The sequence below is a fragment of the Stenella coeruleoalba genome (genome assembly GCF_951394435.1).
Source record: "Stenella coeruleoalba genome assembly, chromosome: 7".
NCBI lineage: Eukaryota > Metazoa > Chordata > Mammalia > Artiodactyla > Delphinidae > Stenella > Stenella coeruleoalba.
The window spans coordinates 114271486-114286393 of NC_137153.1; the positions used below are offsets into that span (position 1 = coordinate 114271486).

Consider the following 14908-nt stretch of genomic DNA (forward strand, 5'->3'; position numbering starts at 1 on the left):
AAAACAGCACTTGCCCCTTTGTTGGGGGAATATAAAAATGGATATCTGTTGTGATACATACTCTCATGTAACCTTCTAGCATTCTCTTTATGAGGGAGCCATTTCTGTAGGTTAGGGTATGAATGACAGAGAACTCAAAATAATGAAGACATAAATAAGATTGAAGTTTCTGTCTTATGTGTGAGAAGTCAGGAGGGTAATCAGCTCAGAGTATTGAGCCTACATGGTCAGAGACCCAGGTTCCTTCTGTCTTGTTCCATCGTGAGGTGATCTTGGGGATGGCTTCTAAGACCAAGGTCACTTTATGGCCTGAAATGGCTGCTGGAACTCTGGCTTTTGCATCTACGTTGCAGACTTTGAGGGCCACTTTACAGCAATTGCACATGACACTTCTTGCATCCCATCGGCCTTCTCTTGGTCTTATGGCCACACATGGCAGTAAGGGAAGCTGGGAAATGTAACCTGTATTCAGGGAAACCATATGTCCATCTAAAAACCAGAAGTTCTGTTACTGAAGAAGAAGAGGAGGATGGATATTGGGGACCAGCCTCACCATTACTGGCCCAATTTAACAGATGTGGAGCCTATAAATGGTTGAGCCTCCAAAACTTACTATAAGGCAATAATTTATTAATCCCACATGGCGCCTGGGTAAAAGCAGGAAAACAGATGAATGGAAAAGAAGTCAGTTCATTGGTAACTTACCCAGGAGCTAAATTCATGAGATATCAGGAGTTACACAGAAGCACGGGAAGGAATAATTGTTATGTTGGGGCATTTGGATTTCAATGCTGAAAAGAATTGATAAGCTTAACCACTACTGCAGTGGATTCTAGGTGAGTTTGAGGTAAAGGACAAAAAAATGGAGTTAAAGGTGGGAAGATGTATATTGAATTCTGCAGTAAGATCTAGGAGAGACAGGTTACTGAATCAGGTAGTAGGGGGAATTAGGAGGGAGAACTTTCTTGTCTACTTGGTATCTTTTGGTATGTATAACTCCTGAGTCAGACAAAGGACTTTATTACCAGCATAAGCATCAGTGTGTGTCAGTTCCCCTTCCCCCAAGTCCCATGGAGGTGACACTGTGGGTCCAGATGGATGCTTTGCCTTGTGTCACACCTGAGAGACACAAGCCTGGGGAACCTGCTGCTTTATGGCAGGCAGTGAGCAAGGCCGCCCTTTGTCCCTGAGGGAGACATTGTCGCATCTCTCAAGGTTGCTCTCTGCAACACAACCCTGTGAAATGGCCTAGGTAAAGGGTGATCAGGACCTTGCATTCTTGGCAGTTCCCACAAGACAGGTTGGAGTGCCAGAGACCGCGGAGGACTGAGTCTCCCAACAGGTGTTGTCAGGATCAAATGGGACGATGCATGGAGACGCGTGTGCAATGGGAAGCTCTCAGTCAACGCTACCCTGTAGAATGGCTGTGGGCTGCGGAAAGGCAGGCCCAGCCATGGCTCAGGCAGCTGGCAGTCTTTCCACCTGGTGTGCCGTGTTTAGACAAGACTGAAGGTGCAGTGGGGAGGCGGAATGGGAGAGAAAGGCTACTCTCAGTTCCTTGTGTTTAGCTTTTGCCTCTTGTACACATTTCATACCCAGCACATCCCTGGGGCATGTACTCTGCTAGCTCTTGTAAATTATTTATAATTCTCTTTTTTCTTATGTATAATCAAATGAAGTCTGTTTCTTGAGCTTAATATTTGTGGTTTTCTTAATTAAAAATTGAGTACAGCGAGTCTTTCTTAAGAAATAGGGTCTTTTTTGTTTATACGTATATTTAGCAAAATCCTTGACAATTGGTTCCAAACTAATGAAATTTTAAACCTAGGTGATGTATAAAAGTATTACAAAAATGTGGAGCTAAAAGACATTTGAAGATTAGCTCGACTTTCTAGTTTTATACAGGAGGAAATAGGCAAAAGAAGTGAAGACGTTAACTAAAGAGTGGTCACCGTTGATGAGTGATGGAGATGGTGTTGGACCTTAGCTTTGAATCCACCAGGGTGAATGGAGAGGGGACCAAGGGGAGCCCATCTGCACTATTTTTGGATAAATGTCAGGCCAGGTCTCATCTGTCCTCATTCAAGAATGAACGAATAGACAAATTAAACTAGAGAGGACCCACTGAAAAGATCCAGCAGTATAAAGGGAAATAAACAAGGGTGCAAAAAATAGAGAAGATCAGGCTTTGGGAAAGAAGTTTCCAAACTTTTACTCAGTAAACTGAAGTACATTTCAAACATCATCTTCTTTGTCCTCTAAGAGAAGTTATAGGTGCTATGAAAGACGAAATGATGAGTCAACAGACTGAGGTGAAGCAGGAGCTTGTGGACTTAAAGAACGTGGGGCAATAAATCACACATGCCAGCACTGAAATTAGTGGCACTGCAGAAATTCAAGAGGTCAGGAGGAGGACAAACTGCCAATTTCACAAGGGACGGGAAAGCAACAGAGGAGACCGCAGACGTGGATGATGGACCAGACTGGAGACCAGAGCAAATCCTCAATTTTCCCGAACCGAAGAAGGACCTGAATCCGTAAATTATAAGGGCTCATCATGAACCAGGCAAAAGTAACAAAATTATCTAACACTTCACATATCCAGGTGAAGTTTTTTTGTTTTTTGTTTTTGTTTTAATTTCAAGGATAGTGAGAGGATACCATTAGCATTCTGGTAGAAGGAACCTTTAAATCCAAGAAAAAAAAACTAAGCTAGGCTCAGGCTTGTCTGCAGCACAGGTGCCAGAGGCAGTGGAGCAGTCCTCATCGAGTTTTGAGGGAAGGGTTGTGACCCAAGAATTTCATACTCAGCCAAGTTTTATTTCACATTTGATGGCAACAGAAATTCATTTCAGTCTTACAAGGACACATGTTGAGTGTAGCTTTTGCCACACCCACGCACCATTCCTGGGGGGGAAAATCACTGGAAGCCATGCTCCAGTAACGGAGAGATGAGTCAAAATGAAAGCCCATGAATGGACAAGTCAGAGTAGGAAAGGATTGGCAGTCAGAGTGGAACCATTCAAATATAAAGTTATTTCTAAATAATTGTGATTATGATTATAAAATAGAATACAAATGAATTGATTATTAAAAGAAGATATAACATTAAACCTTAATTAACAGAAAAAGCAGGAATAAAATTCCTGCTGAAACCAGAGATCATGCATATGAACACAGTCTGTACTCTAAAGAACTGTACAAATGTGAGGGATGGAAAGATCTCCAGACTTCTTATATATATGTCTGTTTCAAAGTTGGGTTGATACACCCTTTTATTCTTTCTTTCCTGTCATGAGTCAGGTGTTGGGATTGGCATAGTCCATAAGCACGTTCTTTTTATCAGTGCGTTAGCCTCTTGTTGGGGTGTTTATGTTGGAAATAGTATTTCATTGCAAGTAGACGCAGTATGCTATTCGGAGTCAGAAGACCTGGGTTCCTGCTCTGATTCACCTTAGTTTTGTGAGCTTGAAAGAAACACTGATTTCAATCTCCTTTAAAAGTGATCGTAATACTTTGTGATATCTTACTGACCAGCATGGCTAAAATGAAAAATATATATATATACTGTATCAAGTGCTGGCCAAGGTGCCGAGCAGCCAGAATGCTCATACCCTGCTGGGAGGAGTGTGAATTGGTTCAGCCACTTGGGAAAACTGTTTGGCATCATCTACCCAAACTGAACACGTACTCACCTTAGGACCCAGCAGTTCTGCTCTTGGGCATCAACCCAACAGGAAGGCATGCAAATGTGTTACCAAATGGCATCGCTCAAGAGTGTTATAGCAGCACCACCTGTGATAGCCCAGACTGGAAACAATGCCAGTGTCCATCAGCAGCAGAGTGGACAGATGCAGGGTCAACTCCCACAGTGGGAAACTGATCAGTATGAGTTCGTGAACAACCATGAAAAACGAAAAATCGGGATGAATTTCACAGACATAATGTTCATTCAGGCACAAAAGGTTGTGTACTGTATGGCTCCATTCGTATAAAGTTTAAACGGACAGAAGTAATCTCTGCTGTTAGAAAGCAGAGTGGTGACCACCCTTGGGAGGCAGGTAAAGATCGAAGGAGGTGCGGTGGGTGGTGGGGGGCTCATGATGTCCCTCCATCTGGGTGCTGTTACACGGGTATGTTCACTTTGCGGGAATCCTTTGACCTGTGCGCTGGTACTGTATTATTGTATGCATTCTTCTGCACTTATGCTGTACTTCCATGTAAAGTTTATTTAAAACTCTGTCAAAGGAAGCATAGCAGTCACATTGCTTTCACTGAAATTATTATTAATAATGAGAAGGAAAGTTTTTTGTATTATAGAATAAAATAATTTAACATATTTCATCTTTATCTCTTCAATTGTTTGCATTTGTTTCGTAACGTATAGAACGTGTCGGTACTTTAGAACATATATTTAATTTACGAATAAACATATGTATGTTAGAGGTGCTTGCTTAATGTTTTTTCAGCTGTTGGGAGTGAAGGATCTGAAAGTTTGATGAACTGTGACTCAAGGTCGCAACAAAAGGGGGCAGCCCAAGCCGGGCCTGGCTGCGGGAAGCAGGTGGCGAGTGAGGGCCTCAGTCGGTTCGGTCGGCGGCCTGTGTTTGGGTTCGTTTCTTGCTGCTGGAGTGCGAAGTGTGTGCCAGGGGAGGGTGGAGAGGGAGGCAGGGCCTGGCCTTTTAGCGCCTTGGGTTCCTGTGGGGAGGGGCTGCGAGGCAGCTCTGGGAGTGGGTGAGCAGAAGAAAGGAGCCAGCAGAGGTGGCCAGAGAGGCTGAGGAGACAGGAGGAGGAGAAGCACGAGGTCATTGTTTGAGGCTGCTGATGAGTTTCCAGAAAGAGGGACTGGTGAGCCGTGTTGGAGGCTACCGAGAGCTCGGCCACTAGCCTGAGCCTCAGCCGTTAGGCGGTCCTGCTGACCCGAAGTCGGGAGGGGTGTTGCCGTGGGTGGTGGGGAGGAAGCAGCCTGGAGTTCAAGGGCCGAAGCTCTTTGGAAGACTGGGAGAACTGCGGACGTTCTCAGGCCGAGAGAGTGGAGGAGACTGAGGTGCGAGGGGGGTGCCGGCCCTGGGTCTCTGGTGGACGCCTCTTCCTCAGAGGTGGGAGTGGGGGGTCAGGAGAAGACGCGGAAACATTTAGGTTAAAGGAAGGACCCGAAGGAGCCGAAGGCAACTTTCCGCAGTGAAGGAGGTCATGAAGCCGCCCACCTGGCGGTGGGGGGCGGAGGGAGGGGGGCGCTTTGGAGGAAGGAAAACAAACCAGCCCCTGGGCCCTCTGCAGGCGCCGGGTGCAGGATGCTTGTCTGTGCCAGTGGGCGGCTGAGAGGCTGCCCCCGTGCTGGGCGGGCTGGGCATTGCCTCCCTGGCATGCACTCTGAGGCAGGGGTCCCCAGGCGGACCCTCCCATGCTTACCACAGCATGTATCCAGAGCATGGTGGGAAAGGAGAATAGTGACCGAAGAAGTTGAAGTTAATTCCGGTGATTTTAGGACAGGCTCTGCTACCTGATAGGCTAATGATATCACATATTGATCTATGGGGAAGGTTTTTGACATTTCAAAGAACAGATTCAAATCAGATCTTCTAGCACTATAGTTGGTTTGACCTTGCTGAGCCTTGAGAAACAAGTCTTACCGTCTGGAACATCGTGTAAATGGAATTATCCCCCCTACTTTTTACAGCGGCTACTGTTTGGAAAGAGACGTGCTGGGATGGTTTATCCTATTGGCCTGGGATTATGAAGCCCAACATGTGTTCCTGGTAAGTGGGTTCACTGACCCTAGTGACCTGTGCCCTCTTGAGCAGAGAGCCAGGCTGTGGCACCCAGAGGTGCAGCTGGTACGGGTGAGCCGGGTCCTGTTGCAGTCAGAGGAACCTGCTGTCAGCAAGTCTGCAGGGTCGAGGAGGGCACAGGGGCTTTCGGGACATCAGGCATCCTCAGTGAGCCACACGCACAGGGTGTTTTAGGGGCTTCTTCTCGCCAGATGAATTAAGCTCTGGGGTTTTCACCACTGGTTCTTGTATCAAGGGTTTTTTCCTTTCTTTCTCTGCCTCCTCCTCGTGCAAGACCACTTGTTGCCACCCTGTTTTGCTGTCATCCTTTTGCTCCTGTTGCTCAGAAGACAAACATTCTGTATCGGCCTCCTAGCAGTTGGGGTGACTTGGGCAACCTCCTTTCTCTCAAGCTCAGTCAGGTCCTTATACCTCCCCACAAGCCCCTCCCCTCTCTCAGTTCAGCTCCCCTCCTCACTTTTGGCTGTCCTTGCTTCAGACCCTTCATCAGAGAGGACCGGCTCATTGTGTGAGTTACGCTTGGCCCTGGGAGGATGGGTGAAGGAATATGAAGATACAAGGAATCTTATAAGATTCAAGGAATAAGACTTGATCATCGTCTTCAAGAGACTCTATAATCTACTTGTCAACCCCCTGCCTCCCTCTCCCCTCCCCCCCCACACCCCCAATTCTTGTTCCCTGAGATTCTGCCCACCCCATCCGGCACCTCTTCCAAGAATGCTTTTCTGCACTCCCCAACTCACTGGAGCTCTCCTCCTTTTAAACTGTCCTGACACTTGTTTCAACCCCCTCTCATGGCCCTGGCCACGATCCGCATTGCATTGTGCTTTTTTGATGTCCCCTGTACTTCCTGCCTTAGCTCCTTGACTAGACTTCAAGCCCTCTTAAGGCAGGGGTTGTGTCTTCCTCATTATTGTATTCTGTGCAGTGCCTTGCTCAATGCCTTATACGTAGTAGGTGCTCCATAAATTTTACTAAACTGGGACCAACATGGACTCTCTCCTGGCTCCCAGCATCCATCCCCTTTGCAGCCATGGTCCTCAAGTCTTGAGACACCGTAAGATAATAGGGGAAGAGGCAGCGAGTATTTGCCTAGAAGAATCCTAGGAGATTTTATTCAGGTAGGAGCAGTCACAAAAATGCTAAAAGCTGAAATATTACAATATTTTTCAGATTCTTCTAGTAGCCTTACCCTTCTGTCAACCTATTTTCACAAAGAGGCAGAAGGTAAAGTTTCTGATGCTTTCCTGCCAGGGCCCCAGTCTTCCTTCCTTGATATTGCATGATTAACTACAATACAAGTAATTCATATAGTGCTTAGAAGAAGCAAGTTCCCTGAAACTTACGTATCAGAGGGATTGGTTCCCCTTAGGAGGATGCTGGAAATAACTCTTGGTTTAAAGGTAAGAGCATATGAGAAAACTGAGACTCAGAGATAAGTAATTTCCCTGTGATCACACAGCAAATAAGTGTCAGAGTTGATATTTGACTCTAGGTCAATCTAGTTCTAGAAATGCAGTTCCTCTCCTCTGTCTGTGCTTTTGAGGCTGCTTAGAACTGGATTCCATGAGAGGGGGTGCAGCTGCCCACTTGCTTCCTATGCCCTCTGAGGGACTGCCCGATCTTGCCAATCCCAGGGGATCTGGGCAGAATTGCTCCCTGTCCATGAAGCTGGGAGAGGACTGCCTCTCCCCCATCATCACTAGGGGACCAAAGAGCAGAGGGTCTCCTCCCCACTTCTCAGCAGGAAGATCACAGTTTGCCACCTCATTTCACTTGGGTCCCCTTGAACAGAGGCTGTCAGGTCGTACAGGGCCTCAGGCTTGTCACTGCCACAGAAGCTCGAGTGGTCTGCCATGAACAGGGGCTGTGTGAACCTGCACCCTTCAGCAGGCAAAGACACATGACGGCTTTTTGGGATCTTAGCTGGAGAAAGAGGGAAGCCAGGCTTCACACTTGGAGCAGTGGTTCCTTTGAGGCAGGATGGAAGGAGAGGATGTGTAAGAACTTTACAAGGAGAGAGCTCCTAGGGGGACGCATTTAAAGGGTACCAGAGGCTTGCTGGAACTAAAACACATGGCTTTTGAATTTAAAAATCAATTTAAGAACTGAAATTGGTGGTTTGGAAGGTCAAGTAGAAGAAATGCCTCACAACCCAGAACAATAATAAAAAGAAATGGAAATAATGAATTAAAATGTGAGACACTGTCCATGAGGGAAGGCCTTGGAGACCTTATCCAGGGGACCTGCCATGGAGTCATGGGAGTTCCAGAAGGAGAAAAAGGAATAGATGGAGGAGTAATAGGAAAACAATAAAAGAAAATGTCACTGAATTGAAGACAGATTTGATTCTTCAGATTAAATGGATCCATTCATCCCACGCAAAGCCCAACACTTAGACCTACTTTCTAGTAAAATTCCTAAACTCCAAGAAGAAAGGGAAAAATCTTAAAGTTTTGTAGGAAGAAAGAACAAGCTGTTTTCAAAGGAGAGAGAATTAGGCTCTCATTGGCCCTTCCATATGCAGCCCTGGAGGCCGGAAGACGGTGGTCCGGGGTCTCCAGACTGTTGGAGAGAGGGGGCCCCAACCCTCGCTGAACCAGCCGAGATGTCACTCCTGGTCATTGTGAAAGAAAGACATTGCACATGCGTGAGGACATAAAGCATACGTCATCTGGTAGGTGTGCCTGAGGAAAACGCCCATTGAAGTTCTCTGACCAAAGGACAGTTAGAGCAGAGATTCTGGGGTGGGGGACATGGAGAGTGCAGGAAGCAGTGAGCTGTGGTGCACCCTTTAGTGCACAGAGATTAATCTCATTGGATATAGCTACTGTGAGTTAGAATTTTTATTGTGTGTTATTAAGAACTTTTAAAATAGAGGAGAACTGTATGGGAAAACATAACAGGCTGAAAATAAAAATTCTAAACCATCTCTGTAAAACCCAAGGCTTTGGGAGAAAGAATGGGAGAGTGGGAAAATGAGTGTTCCACTTTTAAGAGACTTAAATAAACATAGGGCAAATAAAACATAAAGGCATTGTTATTTATGTGTATTACAAAAAAGAGAAATAAAGGTTCAATTTTGACTTTTGGGAATCAGAAGGTGTATTGGTTAGGAATAGATTTTGTTGCATGTAGTGGATAACCCCAGAATAACAATGGCTTAAACATATAAGGGTTTATATCATTTCATGAAAAAGTAAAGAGGTTGTTGTGGTGGAATCTAAGTCATCACAGAGCCGCCAGGTTCTATATCTCGCTGCTCTTCCAGCCATAGCAGATTGCCGCCTGACTCAAGATGGCTGCTTGAGCTCCAGTCGTCACATCTGCATTCCAGAAGCCAGAAGGAGAAAGGGGAGAAGAAGGGTGTACACTTTCCCTTTCAGATATTTCTCAGAAGTCTCACACAGCACTAACATTTACATCTCACCGAGTGGAGCTTAGCCACACTGAGCAGCAAGGGAGCATGGAGTGTGCTTAGCTAAAACTAGTTTTCTTGCTGAAGAAGAAAAGGAGAAAGAAAGAAGTTGGAAATCTCTGCCTCAAAAGATCATCACTAGCAGAATGCAAATAAAAACAATAGTTTTCTTTTTTACCTTTTTAAGTGGCAAAATGTTACAAAGATTGATAAAATCCAATGTTAGCAAGTGATTGGGGGAAATGAGTGCTCCCTTACATTGCTGTTGGGAGTATGAATTGTTCTAACTTTGGGGGAATATAATTGAAAATATTTAATGAGTATTAAATATCCATATCTGTCAACCCAGCAGCAATTCATGCAGAAATAAAGCACCAATGCAAAAAGCAGTACAAAGCTGTTTTCTGCGCCACTGTTTGTAGTGGCAAAAAAGTGGAAGGAATGGGAGCCCCCATCAGCCATGTATTAGGCAGTTATTAAAAAGGATCCAGCTCTCTCTACCTTGACATGAGGGAAGCCCATGACACATTGTTAGGTTTAAAAAACAAATTGCAGAATAATGTCTCCAGCAGTGGTTGCAGACTGGTGGCCAGTAATAGTGTGTGCCAGGCGAGTGCTAAGTGCTTTACATTAGTTCACTTTGTAAGTTCGCTTCTCACAGTGAACTTACAAAGAAGGGACTGTTGGATTGCCTCTTTTCAGAGGAGGAATTTGAAGCACAGAGACTAAGTGACTTTCTTAACGGTGACCTAGCCAATAGACACTGGGCCCAGGATGTTACCAGGTCTCCATAATCTGAGCTCTTACTAACTCTGCTACTCTACCCAAGGAGCACTGTCCAGTCTCTCTCTCAGATACCTTGTATGGCCAGTTCAGTGCTTTCCAAATGTTCAAAATGGAAAGCTTTAAGTGGCGTAGTTGGCCACAGGTCCCATCTGTCCTTATTCTGTTACACCTGTAGCTTCGCCATGACATGATCTGCTGGACCCCCCAGGCGTTTGAGGGTACGACCTTGGGTTCTGGTCTAGTCCCACTTGTTTACAGGTATTTATGTTGCTTGGCACAAAGGCTTGGAGGAGTGTACTCCTGGCTGCCCACTGTGATTGCCTTAGGTGGGTGGAAGGGGGTCGGCATTGGGGGAGGGTGGTTTCATGGCTTTTTATTTGTACACCCCTCTTAGGTTTGGCTTATAGCAATAAAGATATGTTGCTTTTGTAGCTTAAATAGGAAGTCCGATAAAGTATAATTTAGAATGATGAAATATCAAGAAACAACCCAGATAAATTGCTACACCTTCCTTTTTGTCATTTGTTTCTTTTGAGATTGCCTTTATAAACGTCTGTAAGCAAGGAGACTTGAGTTTTCTTTTCTATAAGACGATGTTTTGGGAATTCCCTGGCAGTCCAGTGGTTAAGACTCCATGCTTCCTCTGCCGGGGGCCCAGGTTTGATCCCTGGTCGGGGAACTAAGGTCCTGCATGCTGCGTGGCACGGCCGAAAAAAAAAAAAAGATGAAGGTTTAGGCTGTCAGTTGTATTAGCATTGACATCTCATTCTTGAACCGCACATAAATAGGCATCAGCAGTGGCCCTCCCTGATCGGGAGAAAGGCTCTGCCCCATCGTAACCTCAGAGTCAGAGATGGGAAGCATGTGGAGTGGGGTTGCTCAGAAAAGGGTTTGTGAGCCGCAGAAGCCGTGGGCCGCTCCTGATGCTGCCTGCGTGACCCTCTCGCTGGAAATCTTGGGGAGGCAGCCGAGCGTGGCCACAGCTGTGACCGTCCAGGGAGGACGAATATAACTCAAGACAAATAGGACGAGTGCTAAGGAGAGTGCTCTAAAAGCCAGTAGGAGAAGGACACAACATAGTCAGGCATCACAGAAGAGGTCCCAGAGGAAGTGACATTGACAATGAGGCTGGAAAAGGGCAGGAAGGAGCGGGGAGGAGAGAAGGGACGAGGATGGTTCCAGGGAGAGAACCAGCCCCTGAGCACACCTGACTGCGGGGGACAGTACAGTGGGCGTGGCCACCAGCTGCTCTAGTGCCCTTCTGGCACCTGTTGTAGTCTGCAAGTCTCTCCTTCCTTGGCTGGAAGCCACTTCCAAGCGGCTGGGTTGGGGAGGGGCCTGCAGAGGGATGCACCGCCCCCTCCCCAGGGTAGTGCCTGTGACTCTCAGTGGGTTGGGTACCTCTCAGCCCCCTTCCTTGCCTTACACCAGCTTCCCTCAGTGACCTTGCCTACCGACCCTCTACTGCGAGGACCACGGCCTTGACCACCTGGGATCAGGGCTGGAGGGATTTATGTTAAGGCAAGGCAAGTCCCACCCACTTTTCACTGAGGCCCCTCCTGGGTGGCAGCTTCTACCTGAGCTGAACCTGAGTCCAGAGCGTTGCTGCTTCCCCTGCCCCCACCCCAGGAGTTTGCATCACTTCTCCCTGCATACACCCTTCCCCAGTCCTGCAGGGGTGCTCTCCTTGAAGTCCCTTTGCTCAGTCCATGTGGCTGGGGGTGCTGATGGGCCGCTTAAGCATCGCCGTCGTGCCCTGAACTTGCCCCTTCCTGTAATAGGCTGGGGGAGTGGTTCATTCATTTTTACTGAGAACACAGCAGAGTGCTGGGTACTGTGTTGGGAACTGGGAATAAAATAATATTTGAGCACTTACCCCATGCCAGGCGCTGTGATCAACACTCCACAGAGGTGGCCTCAGTTTAGGAACTTAATGCAAATAAAACGCTTAGACAGCTGCCTGGTGCCCATCACCGCTCCTGAGTGCCAGCTGGTGCTATTAGTTGTCCTTGCCATAACCACACGAGGGGAGGACAGTCCTGTATCTCCACGCAGAAACTCAAGCCTTAGAGGGGCACTTGCCTGCTGTCACATAGGACTCAAACCCGGAGCTCTCCGAGGGTGAATGAGTAGGTGTGACTCTCGCCTTCCAGAGCTCATGGTCTAGCAGGGAGATGCCCGGCAAGAGCACTTTCTTGTCAGAGTGACAGGTGCTACAGTGGGCTGAGTGAGGGCACACAGAAGAGGGGCCAAAGGATGGGGGAGAGGGGAAGACTATTCCAGGCAGAGTCCTCGCTGAGATCAACGTCACTTCCTCATCACCCGTGGGATGTCTGTTTCCTCTGGACTTTGGCGAGGAGGCTCCAGTTTGGTGGTCTGCGCACGTGCTCAGTTAGCGGTTAATCGTTTGAAGGCCCGGATATGGCTGCCCCTCCCAGCCAGACTCCTGGGACCTCGTCCTCCAGGCACTCCCATTGGGGAAGACCCCTCCACCTCCAACCACTGTGTGACCTGAGGTCCTGTCACTCTGAACCCCCAAACTTCTTGGGGACACACGTGCAGATGGCCTGGGTTATGGCTCTGTGTTGCCCACCCCGCCTCTCACTCCATTTCTGTGAGTACCTTCAGCTGCCCCGTAGAACTGCTCCATTGCAGTTAACACAAAGGAATGAAATGTCATCATAGAACTGTGATTGGAGATCCAAGCTAAATAAATCCCACCATGACCATGCTACCCCAACAAATCAAACTGTTTATGTTGCGCATTTCCTCTCTAGTCCCTGTCCACAGGGCAGATAGGTTTTTATACAGTTGTTGTGTGTCTTGCCGCTTTTTTATTGCTACCTTGAGGGGATTGGAAATGAGATTGATCATTTAGGAGATGGCCACCAGGTGGCGCCAGAGCACCAGACATCCGACTCCAACCTCCTACGTCTGATCCCTGCCGGTGGGAGCATCCCTCAAGTGCTTGTCTCTGGAAATTCACTTTCAGTTTTCCCTCCAAATGCTGTGTTGCTCACAATAAGTGTTCCATAGTTATTTTAGAAGAAATCAAACAATACTGAAGTGTACAAAAAGTAGAATGTAAAAGTGCTGTACAATGGCACCTGTAAGAAGCATTGACATTAAGACTTGAGTACATATCCTTCTAGACTTTTGTGAGTGTTCACATGTATACACAAATATTTCAAAACATGTCCAGATGTCGTTTTCTCAGTGAGCACTTCTCAGACCACTGCCCCCATTTAAAATTGTAACCCCTCCCCCTCCCCACTCTGCCTATACCCTTTCTCTGCTTTACTTTTTTCTCTTTTATCACCAGCTTATAGACCATATATTTTACCGAATGCTTTATTTATTGTCTGTTTCCCCCACTAGAATGTACTGGGGGATTTCTGGCTTTTTCGTCACTGCTTTATGCCCAGCACCTAGAATAGTACCTGACACATACTAGACTTCTGGTAACTTTTTGTTGAATGAATGAACAAATGAATAAGAGTGAATATGTCCTGAATCTGTGGACATCTTTCTCTGTCTGTAAATACTGATCTACCTGCCCAAGGCCACTCTGCAGAGAGTGAGCCAGAACTCCTGGGGGCCTTCTTTCTGTATTAAGAGAACTTCATCATCTCATGTGGCATTTCAGAACCCTGTCCTGTTTACTGACTGACTTTCACTTCTTTCATGATGTCTTTTCCTATACAGAAGTTTTAATTTTTCACATAGTTAAATCTGCCAATAGTTTCCTTTGTTTTCTAGCTTTTGTATCACCCTAGAGAGGACTTCACCCTGGGACAATAAAAAGGAATAATGACTTGTGTTTCCTTTGTTTGTTTTTTTTCTTAGAGCTTTATTTATTTTTTTAAAAAAATTTATTTATTTGGCTGCGTCGGGTCTTAGTTGTGGCACGTGGGATCTTCGTTGGGGCATGTGGGATCTTTCGTTGTAGTGCATGGGCTCTTCGCTGAGGCACGTGGGCTTTCTAGTTGCGGTGTGCAGGCTTAGTTGCCCTGCGGCATGTGGGATCTTAGTTCCCTGACCAGGGATCAAACCCACGTCCCCTGCGTTGGAAGGTGGATTCTTAACCACTGGTCCACCAGGCAAGTCCCTCCTTTGGTATTTTTATGGCAGTTTTTTGGTTTGGTTAAATCTTTATCAAAGATTTATTCTTACAAATGATACTGGGTAAAATTTAAAATAAATCCCCCCCTCAAGTGAATAGAAAATTGTTTCATCAACATTTGTTGAATAATCCATTCTTCCCACCTTTTGAAATGCCATCTTGATCAGATATTAATTCTCAGCTATACTTGATCCTATTTTTCTGGACTGTGTTCTGTCCTGCTGACCATTTATCATCAACTGCGGCTTCCTGAAAGGACAGGTGCCGTCTCATTACACTTCTTTTTTGAAAACTTCTTAGCTATTTTTAATTACTCTTCCAGACAAAGTTTTAAATCAACCTGTTGAATTCCGAAATGAATCCTCTTAGGATTTAGAGTGAATTTGCATCTTATTTATAGATCAGCTGGGGAGAACTGATGTCTTTACAATATCATCTCCGTGTTCAGAAGGAGTGAAATGTCTCTCCTTTGATTTGTCTTCTTTTTTTGTCTATAAGTAAAGTTTAATAATTTGCTTCAAATGATTTTTGTACATTTCTTTTACAGTTTACTTCTGTGCATTTTTTTCTTTACTTAGTAGGCCCTTACGTTTTCTAGCTGGCTGTTGTTTGGATAGAGGAAACAGTTGACTTTATGGCCAGATGTCTAACACTCAGAGCTTTCTTCTCTATCCGATTCCATCTGCTTCACATCTTCTAGGAATTCTTAATTTTTGGTTTGTTGTTGTCATCATTCCCTGTACTTCAACATTGCAACAGAGTTCTCAGTCTTCTTATTTTTCATTTCAA

General features: G+C 46.0%; 1 protein-coding gene across 8 annotated transcripts in view; it reads left to right on the top strand.

The window, feature by feature from the left end:
- The window catches only part of RALGPS1 (Ral GEF with PH domain and SH3 binding motif 1), a 284151-nt gene that overhangs the window by 13880 nt on the left and 255363 nt on the right, over positions 1-14908 (top strand). For 6 of the 8 annotated variants that reach the window (XM_079926919.1, XM_079926916.1, XM_079926918.1 and 3 more), the window contains one exon: positions 5681-5759. The exons of the other annotated variants lie outside the window; for them this stretch is intronic. The gene's annotated coding sequence lies outside the window, so the exon portion shown is untranslated. The remainder of the gene's footprint in view (positions 1-5680; positions 5760-14908) is intronic. 8 annotated transcript variants of the gene reach the window in all.